General features: G+C 50.2%; 1 long non-coding RNA gene across 1 annotated transcript; it reads left to right on the forward strand.

The window, feature by feature from the left end:
• Positions 1-2,808: 2,808 nt before the first annotated feature.
• LOC125780666 (uncharacterized) lies at positions 2,809-13,548 on the forward strand. Its single transcript, XR_007423936.1, has 3 exons — positions 2,809-2,835; positions 12,631-12,892; positions 13,273-13,548. It is a non-coding gene; the product is annotated as an uncharacterized LOC125780666 (long non-coding RNA).
• The last annotated feature ends 4,153 nt before the right edge of the window (positions 13,549-17,701 follow it).

Below are 17,701 nucleotides of genomic sequence, written 5' to 3' on the forward strand. Positions count from 1 at the left end.
GTTGCTAGGCGGTTGCTAAGGTGTTGCTATGGTATCTGGGGTGGTTGCTAAGGTGTTGCTAGGTGGTTGCTAGGTGGTTGCTAAGGTGTTGCTAGGCGGTTGCTAAGGTGTTGCTAGGCGGTTGCTAAGGTGTTGCTATGGTATCTGGGGTGGTTGCTAAGGTGTTGCTAGGTGGTTGCTAAGGTGTTGCTAGGCGGTTGCTAAGGTGTTGCTATGGTATCCGGGGTGGTTGCTAAGGTGTTGCTAGGTGGTTGCTAGGTGGTTGCTAAGGTGTTGCTAGGCGGTTGCTAAGGTGTTGCTATGGTATCCGGGGTGGTTGCTAAGGTGTTGCTAGGTGGTTGCTAGGGTGTTGCTAGGCGGTTGCTAAGGTGTTGCTATGGTATCCGGGGTGGTTGCTAAGGTGTTGCTAGGTGGTTGCTAGGGTGTTGCTAGGCGGTTGCTAAGGTGTTGCTATGGTATCCGGGGTGGTTGCTAAGGTGTTGCTAGGTGGTTGCTAGGTGGTTGCTAGGGTGTTGCTAGGCGGTTGCTAAGGTGTTGCTATGGTATCCGGGGTGGTTGTTAAGGTGTTGCTAGGTGGTTGCTAGGTGGTTGCTAGGGTGTTGCTAGGCGGTTGCTAAGGTGTTGCTATGGTATCCGGGGTGGTTGCTAAGGTGTTGCTAGGTGGTTGCTAGGGTGTTGCTAGGCGGTTGCTAAGGTGTTGCTATGGTATCCGGGGTGGTTGCTAAGGTGTTGCTAGGTGGTTGCTAGGTGGTTGCTAGGGTGTTGCTAGGCGGTTGCTAAGGTGTTGCTATGGTATCCGGGGTGGTTGCTAAGGTGTTGCTAGGTGGTTGCTAGGTGGTTGCTAGGGTGTTGCTAGGCGGTTGCTAAGGTGTTGCTATGGTATCTGGGGTGGTTGCTAAGGTGTTGCTAGATGGTTGCTAGGTGGTTGCTATGGTGTTGCTAGGCGGTTGCTAAGGTGTTGCTATGGTATCCAGGGTGGTTGCTATGGTGTTTCTAGGTGGTTGCTAGGTGATGTATATGCATAAATTTGATTAAATGGTGTTTGCACGTTGCTACGCAACGTGCAAATACATCAATCAGCTATGCACGCTAGGTTGCTCTGGCCGTTCGGGGGTGTCCAAACTTTTGACCCGTGGCTCCATTACACACAGTACTGGGGGGCCGGGGTGTCCAAACTTTTGACCCGTGGCTCCATTACACACAGTACTGGGGGGCCGGGGTGTCCAAACTTTTGACCTAATGCTGTTTTATCCCATAGCTGCTCCATTACACACAGTACTGGAGTTCTAGCTACCTGTCCTTCGATCTAGCTGCCGTCCTCCGATTGGCCCCATTCATTCCAATGGGGCCACTTCGTACGACATTCGTACGAAATCCGTACGTCGTAACTTTTCGTAACGCATATTTTCGGAAAGAGCTCAATAAGTTCTACAGGTCCTCAATTGGTTTCATCTTCGTATTTCAAAAATTGCGACGTCCACGGGCGTGCAAAGTTCTGCCCATTCATTTTCAATGGGCAAAAAAACGCGTACTTACGAAGTTTTTACGAAAAACGTAAGTCCGATCGGAAAGCTGTATACAAGCCCACCATTCCCGATATGGACGCACGTTTTCTCTTTTGAACGAAGTCGATATTTTGAAAACTGCGGCACTAGTTAACCGGACAAAAAACAGGTGGAATAATAATAATAATAATAAGAAGAAGAAGAAGAAGAAGAACTAGATTGCAGTTCCTGCAGAAACTGCGAGTGTGATTGCAGTGCTGGCTGGTATCTGCTAAGGTGTTGCTAAGGTGTTGCTATGGTATCCGGGGTGGTTGCTAAGATGTTGCTAGGTGGTTGTTAAGGTGTTGCTAGGCGGTTGCTAAGGTGTTGCTATGGTATCTGGGGTGGTTGCTAAGGTGTTGCTATTGGGTTGCTAGGTGGTTGCTAAGGTGTTGCTAGGCGGTTGCTAAGGTGTTGCTATGGTATCCGGGGTGGTTGCTAAGGTGTTGCTAGGTGGTTGCTAGGTGGTTGCTAGGTGGTTGCTAAGGTGTTGCCAGGCGGTTGCTAAGGTGTTGCTATGGTATCTGGGGTGGTTGCTAAGGTGTTGCTATTGGGTTGCTAGGTGGTTGCTAGGGTGTTGCTAGGCGGTTGCTAAGGTGTTGCTATGGTATCCGGGGTGGTTGCTAAGGTGTTGCTAGGTGGTTGCTAGGTGGTTGCTAGGGTGTTGCTAGGCGGTTGCTAAGGTGTTGCTATGGTATCCGGGGTGGTTGCTAAGGTGTTGCTAGGTGGTTGCTAGGTGGTTGCTAGGGTGTTGCTAGGCGGTTGCTAAGGTGTTGCTAGGTGGTTGCTAGGTGGTTGCTAGGGTGTTGCTAGGCGGTTGCTAAGGTGTTTCTATGGTATCCAGGGTGGTTGCTAAGGTGTTGCTAGGTGGTTGCTAGGGTGTTGCTAGGCGGTTGCTAAGGTGTTGCTATGGTATCCGGGGTGGTTGCTAAGGTGTTGCTAGGTGGTTGCTAGGTGGTTGCTAGGGTGTTGCTAGGCGGTTGCTAAGGTGTTGCTATGGTATCCGGGGTGGTTGCTTAGGTGTTGCTAGGTGGTTGCTAGGTGGTTGCTAGGGTGTTGCTAGGTGGTTGCTAAGGTGTTGCTATGGTATCCGGGGTGGTTGCTAAGGTGTTGCTAGGTGGTTGCTAGGTGGTTGCTAAGGTGTTGCTAGGCGGTTGCTAAGGTGTTGCTATGGTATCCAGGGTGGTTGCTAAGGTGTTACTAGGTGGTTGCTAGGTGGTTGCTAGGGTGTTGCTAGGCGGTTGCTAAGGTGTTGCTATGGTATCCGGGGTGGTTGCTAGGGTGTTGCTAGGTGGTTGCTAGGTGGTTGCTAGGGTGTTGCTAGGCGGTTGCTAAGGTGTTGCTATGGTATCTGGGGTGGTTGCTAAGGTGTTGCTAGATGGTTGCTAGGTGGTTGCTATGGTGTTGCTAGGCGGTTGCTAAGGTGTTGCTATGGTATCCAGGGTGGTTGCTAAGGTGTTGCTAGGTGGTTGCTAGGGTGTTGCTAGGCGGTTGCTAAGGTGTTGCCAGGCGGTTGCTAAGGTGTTGCTATGGTATCTGGGGTGGTTGCTAAGGTGTTGCTATTGGGTTGCTAGGTGGTTGCTAGGGTGTTGCTAGGCGGTTGCTAAGGTGTTGCTATGGTTTCCGGGGTGGTTGCTAAGGTGTTGCTATGGTATCTGGGGTGGTTGCTAAGGTGTTGCTAGATGGTTGCTAGGTGGTTGCTATGGTGTTGCTAGGCGGTTGCTAAGGTGTTGCTATGGTATCTGGGGTGGTTGCTAAGGTGTTGCTAGATGGTTGCTAGGTGGTTGCTATGGTGTTGCTAGGCGGTTGCTAAGGTGTTGCTATGGTATCCAGGGTGGTTGCTAAGGTGTTGCTAGGTGGTTGCTAGGGTGTTGCTAGGCGGTTGCTAAGGTGTTGCTATGGTATCCGGGGTGGTTGCTAAGGTGTTGCTAGGTGGTTGCTAGGGTGTTGCTAGGCGGTTGCTAAGGTGTTGCTATGGTATCCGGGGTGGTTGCTAAGGTGTTGCTAGGTGGTTGCTAGGGTGTTGCTAGGCGGTTGCTAAGGTGTTGCTATGGTATCCGGGGTGGTTGCTAAGGTGTTGCTAGGTGGTTGCTAGGTGGTTGCTAGGGTGTTGCTAGGCGGTTGCTAAGGTGTTGCTATGGTATCCGGGGTGGTTGCTAAGGTGTTGCTAGGTGGTTGCTAGGGTGTTGCTAGGCGGTTGCTAAGGTGTTGCTATGGTATCCGGGGTGGTTGCTAAGGTGTTGCTAGGTGGTTGCTAGGTGGTTGCTAGGGTGTTGCTAGGCGGTTGCTAAGGTGTTGCTATGGTATCCGGGGTGGTTGCTAAGGTGTTGCTAGGTGGTTGCTAGGTGGTTGCTAGGGTGTTGCTAGGCGGTTGCTAAGGTGTTGCTATGGTATCCGGGGTGGTTGCTAAGGTGTTGCTAGGTGGTTGCTAGGTGGTTGCTAAGGTGTTGCTAGGCGGTTGCTAAGGTGTTGCTATGGTATCTGGGGTGGTTGCTAAGGTGTTGCTAGGTGGTTGCTAGGGTGTTGCTAGGCGGTTGCTAAGGTGTTGCTATGGTATCCGGGGTGGTTGCTAAGGTGTTGCTAGGTGGTTGCTAGGTGGTTGCTAGGGTGTTGCTAGGCGGTTGCTAAGGTGTTGCTATGGTATCCGGGGTGGTTGCTAAGGTGTTGCTAGGTGGTTGCTAGGTGGTTGCTAAGGTGTTGCTAGCCGGTTGCTAAGGTGTTGCTATGGTATCTGGGGTGGTTGCTAAGGTGTTGCTAGATGGTTGCTAGGTGCTTGCTATGGTGTTGCTAGGCGGTTGCTAAGGTGTTGCTATGGTATCCAGGGTGGTTGCTAAGGTGTTGCTAGGTGGTTGCTAGGTGGTTGCTAGGGTGTTGCTAGGCGGTTGCTAAGGTGTTGCTATGGTATCCGGGGTGGTTGCTATGGTGTTTCTAGGTGGTTGCTAGGTGATGTATATGCATAAATTTGATTAAATGGTGTTTGCACGTTGCTACGCAACGTGCAAATACATCAATCAGCTATGCACGCTAGGTTGCTCTGGCCGTTCGGGGGTGTCCAAACTTTTGACCCGTGGCTCCATTACACACAGTACTGGGGGGGCCGGGGTGTCCAAACTTTTGACCCGTGGCTCCATTACACACAGTACTGGGGGGCCGGGGTGTCCAAACTTTTGACCTAATGCTGTTTTATCCCATAGCTGCTCCATTACACACAGTACTGGAGTTCTAGCTACCTGTCCTTCGATCTAGCTGCCGTCCTCCGATTGGCCCCATTCATTCCAATGGGGCCACTTCGTACGACAATCGTACGAAATCCGTACGACGTAACTTTTCGTAACGCATATTTTCGGAAAGAGCTCAATAAGTTCTACAGGTCCTCAATTGGTTTCATCTTCGTATTTCAAAAATTGCGACGTCCACGGGCGTGCAAAGTTCTGCCCATTCATTTTCAATGGGCAAAAAAACGCGTACTTACGAAGTTTTTACGAAAAACGTAAGTCCGATCGGAAAGCTGTATACAAGCCCACCATTCCCGATATGGACGCACGTTTTCTCTTTTGAACGAAGTCGATATTTCGAAAACTGCGGCACTAGTTAACCGGACAAAAAACAGGTGGAATAATAAGAAGAAGAAGAAGAAGAATAAGACTTAAGAAGATCAGTACTGTGATTGCATTACTGCAATCACACTAATAAGACTTAAGAAGAACAATACTGTGATTGCATTACTGCAATCACACTAATAAGAATAAGACTTAAGAAGAACAATACTGTGATTGCATTACTGCAATCACACTAACTAGATTGCAGTTCCTACAGAAACTGCGAGTGTGATTGCAGTGCTGGCTGGTATCTGCTATGGTGTTGCTAAGGTGTTGCTATGGTATCCGGGGTGGTTGCTAAGGTGTTGCTAGGTGGTTGCTAGGTGGTTGCTAGGGTGTTGCTAGGCGGTTGCTAAGGTGTTGCTATGGTATCCGGGGTGGTTGCTAAGGTGTTGCTAGGTGGTTGCTAGGTGGTTGCTAGGCGGTTGCTAAGGTGTTGCTATGGTATCCGGGGTGGTTGCTAAGGTGTTGCTAGGTGGTTGCTAGGTGGTTGCTAGGGTGTTGCTAGGCGGTTGCTAAGGTGTTGCTATGGTATCCGGGGTGGTTGCTAAGGTGTTGCTAGGTGGTTGCTAGGTGGTTGCTAAGGTGTTGCTAGGCGGTTGCTAAGGTGTTGCTATGGTATGCGGGGTGGTTGCTAAGGTGTTGCTAGGTGGTTGCTAGGTGGTTGCTAAGGTGTTGCTAGGCGGTTGCTAAGGTGTTGCTATGGTATCTGGGGTGGTTGCTAAGGTGTTGCTAGGTGGTTGCTAGGTGGTTGCTAAGGTGTTGCTAGGCGGTTGCTAAGGTGTTGCTATGGTATCCGGGGTGGTTGCTAAGGTGTTGCTAGGTGGTTGCTAGGTGGTTGCTAAGGTGTTGCTAGGCGGTTGCTAAGGTGTTGCTATGGTATCCGGGGTGGTTGCTAAGGTGTTGCTAGGTGGTTGCTAGGGTGTTGCTAGGCGGTTGCTAAGGTGTTGCTATGGTATCCGGGGTGGTTGCTAAGGTGTTGCTAGGTGGTTGCTAGGTGGTTGCTAAGGTGTTGCTAGGCCGTTGCTAAGGTGTTGCTATGGTATCCGCGGTGGTTGCTAAGGTGTTGCTAGGTGGTTGCTAGGTGGTTGCTAAGGTGTTGCTAGGTGGTTGCTAAGGTGTTGCTATGGTATCTTGGGTGGTTGCTAAGGTGTTGCTAGGTGGTTGCTAGGTGGTTGCTAAGGTGTTGCTATGGTATCCGGGATGGTTGCTAAGGTGTTGCTAGGTGGTTGCTAGGTGGTTGCTAAGGTGTTGCTAGGCGGTTGCTAAGGTGTTGCTATGGTATCCGGGGTGGTTGCTAAGGTGTTGCTAGGTGGTTGCTAGGTGGTTGCTAAGGTGTTGCTAGGTGGTTGCTAAGGTGTTGCTATGGTATGTTGGGTGGTTGCTAAGGTGTTGCTAGGTGGTTGCTAGGTGGTTGCTAAGGTGTTGCTATGGTATCCGGGATGGTTGCTAAGGTGTTGCTAGGTGGTTGCTAGGTGGTTGCTAGGGTGTTGCTAGGCGGTTGCTAAGGTGTTGCTATGGTATCCGGTGTGGTTGCTAAGGTGTTGCTAGGCGGTTGCTAAGGTGTTGCTATGGTATCCGGGGTAGTTGCTATGGTGTTGCTAAGTGGTTGGTAGGTCACTCCTTAGCAGTTGCTAGGTGGTTGCTAAGGTGTTGCTATGGTATCTGTGGTGGTTGCTATGGTGTTTCTAGGTGGTTGCTAGGTGATTTATATGCATAAATTAGATTAAATGGTGTTTGCACGTTGCTACGCAACGTGCAAATACATCAATCAGCTATGCACGGTAGGTTGCTCTGGCCGTTCGGGGGTGTCCAAACTTTTGACCCGTGGCTCCATTACACACAGTACTGGGGGGCCGGGGTGTCCAAACTTTTGACCCGTGGCTCCATTACACACAGTACTGGGGGGCCGGGGTGTCCAAACTTTTGACCCGTGGCTCCATTACACACAGTACTGGGGGGCCGGGGTGTCCAAACTTTTGACCTAATGCTGTTTTATCCCATAGCTGCTCCATTACACACAGTACTGGAGTTCTAGCTACCTGTCCTTCGATCTAGCTGCCGTCCTCCGATTGGCCCCATTCATTCCAATGGGGCCACTTCGTACGACATTCGTACGAAATCCGTACGTCGTAACTTTTCGTAACGCATATTTTCGGAAAGAGCTCAATAAGTTCTACAGGTCCTCAATTGGTTTCATCTTCGTATTTCAAAAATTGCGACGTCCACGGGCGTGCAAAGTTCTGCCCATTCATTTTCAATGGTCAAAAAAACGCGTACTTACGAAGTTTTTACGAAAAACGTAAGTCCGATCGGAAAGCTGTATACAAGCCCACCATTCCCGATATGGAAGCACGTTTTCTCTTTTGAACGAAGTCGATATTTCGAAAACTGCGGCACTAGTTAACCGGACAAAAAACAGGTGGAATAATAATAATAATAATAATAACTAGATTGCAGTTCCTGCAGAAACTGCGAGTGTGATTGCAGTGCTGGCTGGTATCTGCTAAGGTGTTGCTAGGTGGTTGCTAAGGTGTTGCTAGGTGGTTGCTAAGGTGTTGCTATGGTATCCGGGGTGGTTGCTAAGATGTTGCTAGGTGGTTGCTAAGGTATTGCTAGGCGGTTGCTAAGGTGTTGCTATGGTATCCGGGATGGTTGCTAAGGTGTTGCTAGGTGGTTGCTAGGGTGTTGCTAGGCGGTTGCTAAGGTGTTACTATGGTATCCGGGGTGGTTGCTAAGGTGTTGCTAGGTGGTTGCTAGGTGGTTGCTAGGCGGTTGCTAAGGTGTTGCTATGGTATCCGGGGTGGTTGCTAAGGTGTTGCTAAGTGGTTGCTAGGTGGTTGCTAAGGTGTTGCTAGGCGGTTGCTAAGGTGTTGCTATGGTATCCAGGGTGGTTGCTAAGGTGTTGCTAGGTGGTTGCTAGGGTGTTGCTAGGCAGTTGCTAAGGTGTTGCTATGGTATCCGGGGTGGTTGCTAAGGTGTTGCTAGGTGGTTGCTAGGTGGTTGCTAGGGTGTTGCTAGGCAGTTGCTAAGGTGTTGCTATGGTATCCAGGGTGGTTGCTAAGGTGTTGCTAGGTGGTTGCTAGGTGGTTGCTAAGGTGTTGCTAGGCGGTTGCTAAGGTGTTGCTATGGTATCCGGGGTGGTTGCTAAGGTGTTGCTAGGTGGTTGCTAGGTGGTTGCTAGGGTGTTGCTAGGCGGTTGCTAAGGTGTTGCTATGGTATCCGGGGTGGTTGCTATGGTGTTGCTAGGTGGTTGCTAGGTGGTTGCTAGGGTGTTGCTAGGCGGTTGCTAAGGTGTTGCTATGGTATCCGGGGTGGTTGCTAAGGTGTTGCTAAGTGGTTGCTAGGTGGTTGCTAAGGTGTTGCTAGGCGGTTGCTAAGGTGTTGCTATGGTATCCGGGGTGGTTGCTAAGGTGTTGCTAGGTGGTTGCTAGGTGGTTGCTAGAGTGTTGCTAGGCGGTTGCTAAGGTGTTGCTATGGTATCCGGGGTGGTTGCTAAGGTGTTGCTAGGTGGTTGCTAGGTGGTTGCTAAGGTGTTGCTAGGCGGTTGCTAAGGTGTTGCTATGGTATCCAGGGTGGTTGCTAAGGTGTTGCTAGGTGGTTGCTAGGTTGTTGCTAGGGTGTTGCTAGGCGGTTGCTAAGGTGTTGCTATGGTATCCGGGGTGGTTGCTAATGTGTTGCTAGGTGGTTGCTAGGTGGTTGCTAGGGTGTTGCTAGGCGGTTGCTAAGGTGTTGCTATGGTATCCGGGGTGGTTGCTAAGGTGTTGCTAGGTGGTTGCTAAGGTGTTGCTAGGCGGTTGCTAAGGTGTTGCTATGGTATCTTGGGTGGTTGCTAAGGTGTTGCTAGGTGGTTGCTAGGCGGTTGCTAAGGTGTTGCTATGGTATCCGGGGTGGTTGCTAAGGTGTTGCTAAGTGGTTGCTATGCGGTTGCTAAGGTGTTGCTAGGCGGTTGCTAAGGTGTTGCTATGGTATCCGGGGAGGTTGCTAAGGTGTTGCTAGGTGGTTGCTAGGTGGTTGCTATGGTGTTGCTAGGCGGTTGCTATGGTGTTGCTATGGTATCCGGGGTGGTTGCTATGGTGTTTCTAGGTGGTTGCTAGGTGATATATATGCATAAATTAGATTAAATGGTGTTTGCACGTTGCTACGCAACGTGCAAATACATCAATCAGCTATGCACGCTAGGTTGCTCTGGCCGTTCGGGGGTGTCCAAACTTTTGACCCGTGGCTCCATTACACACAGTACTGGGGGGCCGGGGTGTCCAAACTTTTGACCCGTGGCTCCATTACACACAGTACTGGGGGGCCGGGGTGTCCAAACTTTTGACCTAACGCTGATTTATCCCATAGCTGCTCCATACACTCACAGTACTGGAGTTCTAGCTACCTGTCCTTCGATCTAGCTGCCGTCCTCCGATTGGCCCCATTCATTCCAATGGGGCCACTTCGTACGACAATCGTACGAAATCCGTACGACGTAACTTTTCGTAACGCATATTTTCGGAAAGAGCTCAATAAGTTCTACAGGTCCTCAATTGGTTTCATCTTCGTATTTCAAAAATTGCGACGTCCACGGGCGTGCAAAGTTCTGCCCATTCATTTTCAATGGTCAAAAAAACGCGTACTTACGAAGTTTTTACGAAAAACGTAAGTCCGATCGGAAAGCTGTATACAAGCCCACCATTCCCGATATGGACGCACGTTTTCTCTTTTGAACGAAGTCGATATTTCGAAAACTGCGGCACTAGTTAACCGGACAAAAAACAGGTGGAATAATAATAATAATAATAAGAATAAGACTTAAGAAGAACAATACTGTGATTGCATTACTGCAATCACACTAATAATAACTAGATTGCAGTTCCTACAGAAACTGCGAGTGTGATTGCAGTGCTGGCTGGTATCTGCTATGGTGTTGCTAAGGTGTTGCTATGGTATCCGGGGTGGTTGCTAAGGTGTTGCTAGGTGGTTGCTAAGGTGTTGCTATGGTATCCGGGATGGTTGCTAAGGTGTTGCTAGGTGGTTGCTAGGTGGTTGCTAGGGTGTTGCTAGGCGGTTGCTAAGGTGTTGCTATGGTATCCGGGGTGGTTGCTAAGGTGTTGCTAGGTGGTTGCTAGGGTGTTGCTAGGCGGTTGCTAAGGTGTTGCTATGGTATCCGGGGTGGTTGCTAAGGTGTTGCTAGGTGGTTGCTAGGTGGTTGCTAGGGTGTTGCTAGGCGGTTGCTAAGGTGTTGCTATGGTATCCGGGTGGTTGCTAAGGTGTTGCTAGGTGGTTGCTAGGTGGTTGCTAGGGTGTTGCTAGGCGGTTGCTAAGGTGTTGCTATGGTATCCAGGGTGGTTGCTATGGTGTTGCTAAGTGGTTGGTAGGTCACTCCTAAGCAGTTGCTAGGTGGTTGCTAAGGTGTTGCTATGGTATCCGGGGTGGTTGCTAAGGTGTTGCTAGGCGGTTGCTAAGGTGTTGCTATGGTATCCGGGGTGGTTGCTAAGGTGTTGCTAGGTGGTTGCTAGGTGGTTGCTAGGGTGTTGCTAGGCGGTTGCTAAGGTGTTGCTATGGTATCCGGGGTGGTTGCTAAGGTGTTGCTAGGTGGTTGCTAGGGTGTTGCTAGGCGGTTGCTAAGGTGTTGCTATGGTATCCGGGGTGGTTGCTAAGGTGTTGCTAGGTGGTTGCTAGGTGGTTGCTAGGGTGTTGCTAGGCGGTTGCTAAGGTGTTGCTATGGTATCCAGGGTGGTTGCTAAGGTGTTGCTAGGTGGTTGCTAGGTGGTTGCTAGGGTGTTGCTAGGCGGTTGCTAAGGTGTTGCTATGGTATCCAGGGTGGTTGCTATGGTGTTGCTAAGTGGTTGGTAGGTCACTCCTAAGCAGTTGCTAGGCGGTTGCTAAGGTGTTGCTATGGTATCCAGGGTGGTTGCTAAGGTGTTGCTAGGTGGTTGCTAGGCAGTTGCTAAGGTGTTGCTATGGTATCCGGGGTGGTTGCTAAGGTGTTGCTAGGTGGTTGCTAGGTGGTTGCTAGGGTGTTGCTAGGCGGTTGCTAAGGTGTTGCTATGGTATCCGGGGTGGTTGCTAAGGTGTTGCTAAGTGGTTGCTAGGTGGTTGCTAGGTGTTGCTAGGCGGTTGCTAAGGTGTTGCTATGGTATCCGGGGTGGTTGCTAAGGTGTTGCTAGGTGGTTGCTAAGGTGTTGCTAGGCGGTTGCTAAGGTGTTGCTATGGTATCTGTGGTGGTTGCTAAGGTGTTGCTAGGTGGTTGCTAGGCGGTTGCTAAGGTGTTGCTATGGTATCCGGGGTGGTTGCTAAGGTGTTGCTAGGTGGTTGCTAGGTGGTTGCTAGGGTGTTGCTAGGCGGTTGTTAAGGTGTTGCTATGGTATCCGGGGTCGTTGCTAAGGTGTTGCTAGGTGGTTGCTAGGGTGTTGCTAAGGTGTTGCTATGGTATCTGGGGTGGTTGCTAAGGTGTTGCTAGATGGTTGCTAGGTGGTTGCTATGGTGTTGCTAGGCGGTTGCTAAGGTGTTGCTATGGTATCCAGGGTGGTTGCTATGGTGTTTCTAGGTGGTTGCTAGGTGATGTATATGCATAAATTTGATTAAATGGTGTTTGCACGTTGCTACGCAACGTGCAAATACATCAATCAGCTATGCACGCTAGGTTGCTCTGGCCGTTCCGGGGTGTCCAAACTTTTGACCCGTGGCTCCATTACACACAGTACTGGGGGGCCGGGGTGTCCAAACTTTTGACCCGTGGCTCCATTACACACAGTACTGGGGGGCCGGGGTGTCCAAACTTTTGACCTAACGCTGTTTTATCCCATAGCTGCTCCATACACTCACAGTACTGGAGTTCTAGCTACCTGTCCTTCGATCTAGCTGCCGTCCTCCGATTGGCCCCATTCATTCCAATGGGGCCACTTCGTACGACATTCGTACGAAATCCGTACGTCGTAACTTTTCGTAACGCATATTTTCGGAAAGAGCTCAATAAGTTCTACAGGTCCTCAATTGGTTTCATCTTAGTATTTCAAAAATTGCGACGTCCACGGGCGTGCAAAGTTCTGCCCATTCATTTTCAATGGGCAAAAAAACGCGTACTTACGAAGTTTTTACGAAAAACGTAAGTCCGATCGGAAAGCTGTATACAAGCCCACCATTCCCGATATGGACGCACGTTTTCTCTTTTGAACGAAGTCGATATTTCGAAAACTGCGGCACTAGTTAACCGGACAAAAAACAGGTGGAATAATAATAATAATAAGAAGAAGAAGAAGAAGAACTAGATTGCAGTTCCTACAGAAACTGCGAGTGTGATTGCAGTGCTGGCTGGTATCTGCTATGGTGTTGCTAGGTGGTTGCTAAGGTGTTGCTAAGTGGTTGCTAAGGTGTTGCTATGGTATCCGGGGTGGTTGCTAAGGTGTTGCTAGGTGGTTGCTAGCTGGTTGCTAGGCGGTTGCTAAGGTGTTGCTATGGTATCCGGGGTGGTTGCTAAGGTGTTGCTAGGTGGTTGCTAGGTGGTTGCTAAGGTGTTGCTAGGCGGTTGCTAAGGTGTTGCTAGGCGGTTGCTAAGGTGTTGCTATGGTATCCGGGGTGGTTGCTAAGGTGTTGCTAGGTGGTTGCTAGGTGGTTGCTAAGGTGTTGCTAGGCGGTTGCTAAGGTGTTGTTATGGTATCCGGGGTGGTTGCTAAGGTGTTGCTAGGTGGTTGCTAGGTGGTTGCTAAGGTGTTGCTAGGCGGTTGCTAAGGTGTTGCTATGGTATCTTGGGTGGTTGCTAAGGTGTTGCTAGGTGGTTGCTAGGTGGTTGCTAGGGTGTTGCTAGGCGGTTTCTAAGGTGTTGCTATGGTATCCGGGGTGGTTGCTAAGGTGTTGCTAGGTGGTTGCTAAGTGGTTGCTAGGGTGTTGCTAGGCGGTTGCTAAGGTGTTGCTATGGTATCCGGGGTGGTTGCTAAGGTGTTGCTAGGTGGTTGCTAAGGTGTTGCTAGGCGGTTGCTAAGGTGTTGCTATGGTATCCGGGGTGGTTGCTAAGGTGTTGCTAGGTGGTTGCTAGGGTGTTGCTAGGCGGTTGCTAAGGTGTTGCTATGGTATCCGGGGTGGTTGCTAAGGTGTTGCTAGGTGGTTGCTAGGGTGTTGCTATGGTATCCGGGGTGGTTGCTAAGGTGTTGCTAGGTGGTTGCTAGGTGGTTGCTAGGGTGTTGCTAGGCAGTTGCTAAGGTGTTGCTATGGTATCCGGGGTGGTTGCTAAGGTGTTGCTAGGTGGTTGCTAAGGTGTTGCTAGGCGGTTGCTAAGGTGTTGCTATGGTATCCGGGGTGGTTGCTAAGGTGTTGCTAGGTGGTTGCTAAGGTGTTGCTATGGTATCCGGGGTGGTTGCTAAGGTGTTGCTAGGTGGTTGCTAAGGTGTTGCTAGGCGGTTGCTAAGGTGTTGCTATGGTATCCGGGGTGGTTGCTAAGGTGTTGCTAGGTGGTTGCTAGGTGGTTGCTAGGGTGTTGCTAGGCGGTTGCTAAGGTGTTGCTATGGTATCCGGGGTGGTTGCTAAGGTGTTGCTAGGTGGTTGCTAGGTGGTTGCTAGGGTGTTGCTAGGCGGTTGCTAAGGTGTTGCTATGGTGTCCGGGGTGGTTGCTAAGGTGTTGCTAGGTGGTTGCTAGGTGGTTGCTAGGGTGTTGCTAGGCGGTTGCTAAGGTGTTGCTATGGTATCCGGGGTGGTTGCTAAGGTGTTGCTAGGTGGTTGCTAGGGTGTTGCTAGGCGGTTGCTAAGGTGTTGCTATGGTATCCGGGGTGTTTGCTAAGGTGTTGCTAGGTGGTTGCTAGGTGGTTGCTAGGGTGTTGCTAGGCGGTTGCTAAGGTGTTGCTATGGTATCCGGGGTGGTTGCTAAGGTGTTGCTAGGTGGTTGCTAGGTGGTTGCTAGGGTGTTGCTAGGGGGTTGCTAAGGTGTTGCTATGGTATCTGGGGTGGTTGCTAAGGTGTTGCTAGATGGTTGCTAGGTGGTTGCTATGGTGTTGCTAGGCGGTTGCTAAGGTGTTGCTATGGTATCCGGGGTGGTTGCTATGGTGTTTCTAGGTGGTTGCTAGGTGATGTATATGCATAAATTTGATTAAATGGTGTTTGCACGTTGCTACGCAACGTGCAAATACATCAATCAGCTATGCACGCTAGGTTGCTCTGGCCGTTCGGGGGTGTCCAAACTTTTGACCCGTGGCTCCATTATACACAGTACCTGGGGGGCCGGGGTGTCCAAACTTTTGACCCGTGGCTCCATTACACACAGTACTGGGGGGCCGGGGTGTCCAAACTTTTGACCTAACGCTGATTTATCCCATAGCTGCTCCATTACACACAGTACTGGAGTTCTAGCTACCTGTCCTTCGATCTAGCTGCCGTCCTCCGATTGGCCCCATTCATTCCAATGGGGCCACTTCGTACGACATTCGTACGAAATCCGTACGTCGTAACTTTTCGTAACGCATATTTTCGGAAAGAGCTCAATAAGTTCTACAGGTCCTCAATTGGTTTCATCTTAGTATTTCAAAAATTGCGACGTCCACGGGCGTGCAAAGTTCTGCCCATTCATTTTCAATGGGCAAAAAAACGCGTACTTACGAAGTTTTTACGAAAAACGTAAGTCCGATCGGAAAGCTGTATACAAGCCCACCATTCCCGATATGGACGCACGTTTTCTCTTTTGAACGAAGTCGATATTTCGAAAACTGCGGCACTAGTTAACCGGACAAAAAACAGGTGGAATAATAATAATAACTAGATTGCAGTTCCTGCAGAAACTGCGAGTGTGATTGCAGTGCTGGCTGGTATCTGCTAAGGTGTTGCTAAGGTGTTGCTATGGTATCCGGGGTGGTTGCTAAGGTGTTGCTAGGTGGTTACTAGGTGGTTGCTAAGGTGTTGCTAGGCGGTTGCTAAGGTGTTGATAGGCGGTTGCTAAGGTGTTGCTATGGTATCTGGGGTGCTTGCTAAGGTGTTGCTAGGTGGTTACTAGGTGGTTGCTAAGGTGTTGCTAGGCGGTTGCTAAGGTGTTGCTAGGCGGTTGCTAAGGTGTTGCTATGGTATTTGGGGTGGTTGCTAAGGTGTTGCTAGGTGGTTGCTAGGTGGTTGCTAGGTGGTTGCTAAGGTGTTGATATGGTATCCGGGGTAGTTGCTAAGGTGTTGCTAGGTGGTTGCTAGGTGGTTGCTAGGGTGTTGCTAGGCGGTTGCTAAGGTGTTGCTATGGTATCTTGGGTGGTTGCTAAGGTGTTGCTAGGTGGTTGCTAGGTGGTTGCTAGGGTGTTGCTAGGCGGTTGCTAAGGTGTTGCTATGGTATCCGGGGTGGTTGCTAAGGTGTTGCTAGGTGGTTGCTAGGTGGTTGCTAGGGTGTTGCTAGGCGGTTGCTAAGGTGTTGCTATGGTATCCGGGGTGGTTGCTAAGGTGTTGCTAGGTGGTTGCTAGGTGGTTGCTAGGGTGTTGCTAGGCGGTTGCTAAGGTGTTGCTATGGTATCCGGGGTGGTTGCTAAGGTGTTGCTAGGTGGTTGCTAGGTGGTTGCTAGGGTGTTGCTAGGCGGTTGCTAAGGTGTTGCTATGGTATCTTGGGTGGTTGCTAAGGTGTTGCTAGGTGGTTGCTAGGTGTTTGCTAGGGTGTTGCTAGGCGGTTGCTAAGGTGTTGCTATGGTATCCGGGGTGGTTGCTAAGGTGTTGCTAGGTGGTTGCTAGGTGGTTGCTAGGGTGTTGCTAGGCGGTTGCTAAGGTGTTGCTATGGTATCCGGGGTGGTTGCTAAGGTGTTGCTAGGTGGTTGCTAGGTGGTTGCTAGGGTGTTGCTAGGCGGTTGCTAAGGTGTTGCTATGGTATCCGGGGTGGTTGCTAAGGTGTTGCTAGGTGGTTGCTAGGTGGTTGCTAAGGTGTTGCTAGGCGGTTGCTAAGGTGTTGCTATGGTATCCGGGGTGGTTGCTAAGGTGTTGCTAGGTGGTTGCTAGGTGGTTGCTAAGGTGTTGCTAGGCGGTTGCTAAGGTGTTGCTATGGTATCCGGGGTGGTTGCTAAGGTGTTGCTAGGTGTTTGCTAGGTGGTTGCTAAGGTGTTGCTAGGCGGTTGCTAAGGTGTTGCTATGGTATCCGGGGTGGTTGCTAAGGTGTTGCTAGGTGGTTGCTAGGTGGTTGCTAGGGTGTTGCTAGGCGGTTGCTAAGGTGTTGCTATGGTATCCGGGATGGTTGCTAAGGTGTTGCTAGGTGGTTGCTAGGTGGTTGCTAGGGTGTTGCTAGGCGGTTGCTAAGGTGTTGCTAGGGTATCCGGGGTGGTTGCTATGGTGTTTCTAGGTGGTTGCTAGGTGATTTATATGCATAAATTAGATTAAATGGTGTTTGCACGTTGCTACGCAACGTGCAAATACATCAATCAGCTATGCACGCTAGGTTGCTCTGGCCGTTCGGGGGTGTCCAAACTTTTGACCCGTGGCTCCATTACACACAGTACTGGGGGGCCGGGGTGTCCAAACTTTTGACCCATGGCTCCATTACATACAGTACTGGGGGGCCGGGGTGTCCAAACTTTTGACCTAATGCTGTTTTATCCCATAGCTGCTCCATACACTCACAGTACTGGAGTTCTAGCTACCTGTCCTTCGATCTAGCTGCCGTCCTCCGATTGGCCCCATTCATTCCAATGGGGCCACTTCGTACGACATTCGTACGAAATCCGTACGTCGTAACTTTTCGTAACGCATATTTTCGGAAAGAGCTCAATAAGTTCTACAGGTCCTCAATTGGTTTCATCTTCGTATTTCAAACATTGCGACGTCCACGGGCGTGCAAAGTTCTGCCCATTCATTTTCAATGGTCAAAAAAACGCGTACTTACGAAGTTTTTACGAAAAACGTAAGTCCGATCGGAAAGCTGTATACAAGCCCACCATTCCCGATATGGACGCACGTTTTCTCTTTTGAACGAAGTCGATATTTCGAAAACTGCGGCACTAGTTAACCGGACAAAAAACAGGTGGAATAATAATAATAACTAGATTGCAGTTCCTGCAGAAACTGCGAGTGTGATTGCAGTGCTGGCTGGTATCTGCTAAGGTGTTGCTAAGGTGTTGCTATGGTATCCGGGGTGGTTGCTAAGGTGTTGCTAGGTGGTTACTAGGTGGTTGCTAAGGTGTTGCTAGGCGGTTGCTAAGGTGTTGATAGGCGGTTGCTAAGGTGTTGCTATGGTATCTGGGGTGCTTGCTAAGGTGTTGCTAGGTGGTTACTAGGTGGTTGCTAAGGTGTTGCTAGGCGGTTGCTAAGGTGTTGCTAGGCGGTTGCTAAGGTGTTGCTATGGTATTTGGGGTGGTTGCTAAGGTGTTGCTAGGTGGTTGCTAGGTGGTTGCTAGGTGGTTGCTAAGGTGTTGATATGGTATCCGGGGTAGTTGCTAAGGTGTTGCTAGGTGGTTGCTAGGTGGTTGCTAGGGTGTTGCTAGGCGGTTGCTAAGGTGTTGCTATGGTATCTTGGGTGGTTGCTAAGGTGTTGCTAGGTGGTTGCTAGGTGGTTGCTAGGGTGTTGCTAGGCGGTTGCTAAGGTGTTGCTATGGTATCCGGGGTGGTTGCTAAGGTGTTGCTAGGTGGTTGCTAGGT

This window comes from Astyanax mexicanus, chromosome 1 (genome assembly GCF_023375975.1).
Source record: "Astyanax mexicanus isolate ESR-SI-001 chromosome 1, AstMex3_surface, whole genome shotgun sequence".
NCBI lineage: Eukaryota > Metazoa > Chordata > Actinopteri > Characiformes > Acestrorhamphidae > Astyanax > Astyanax mexicanus.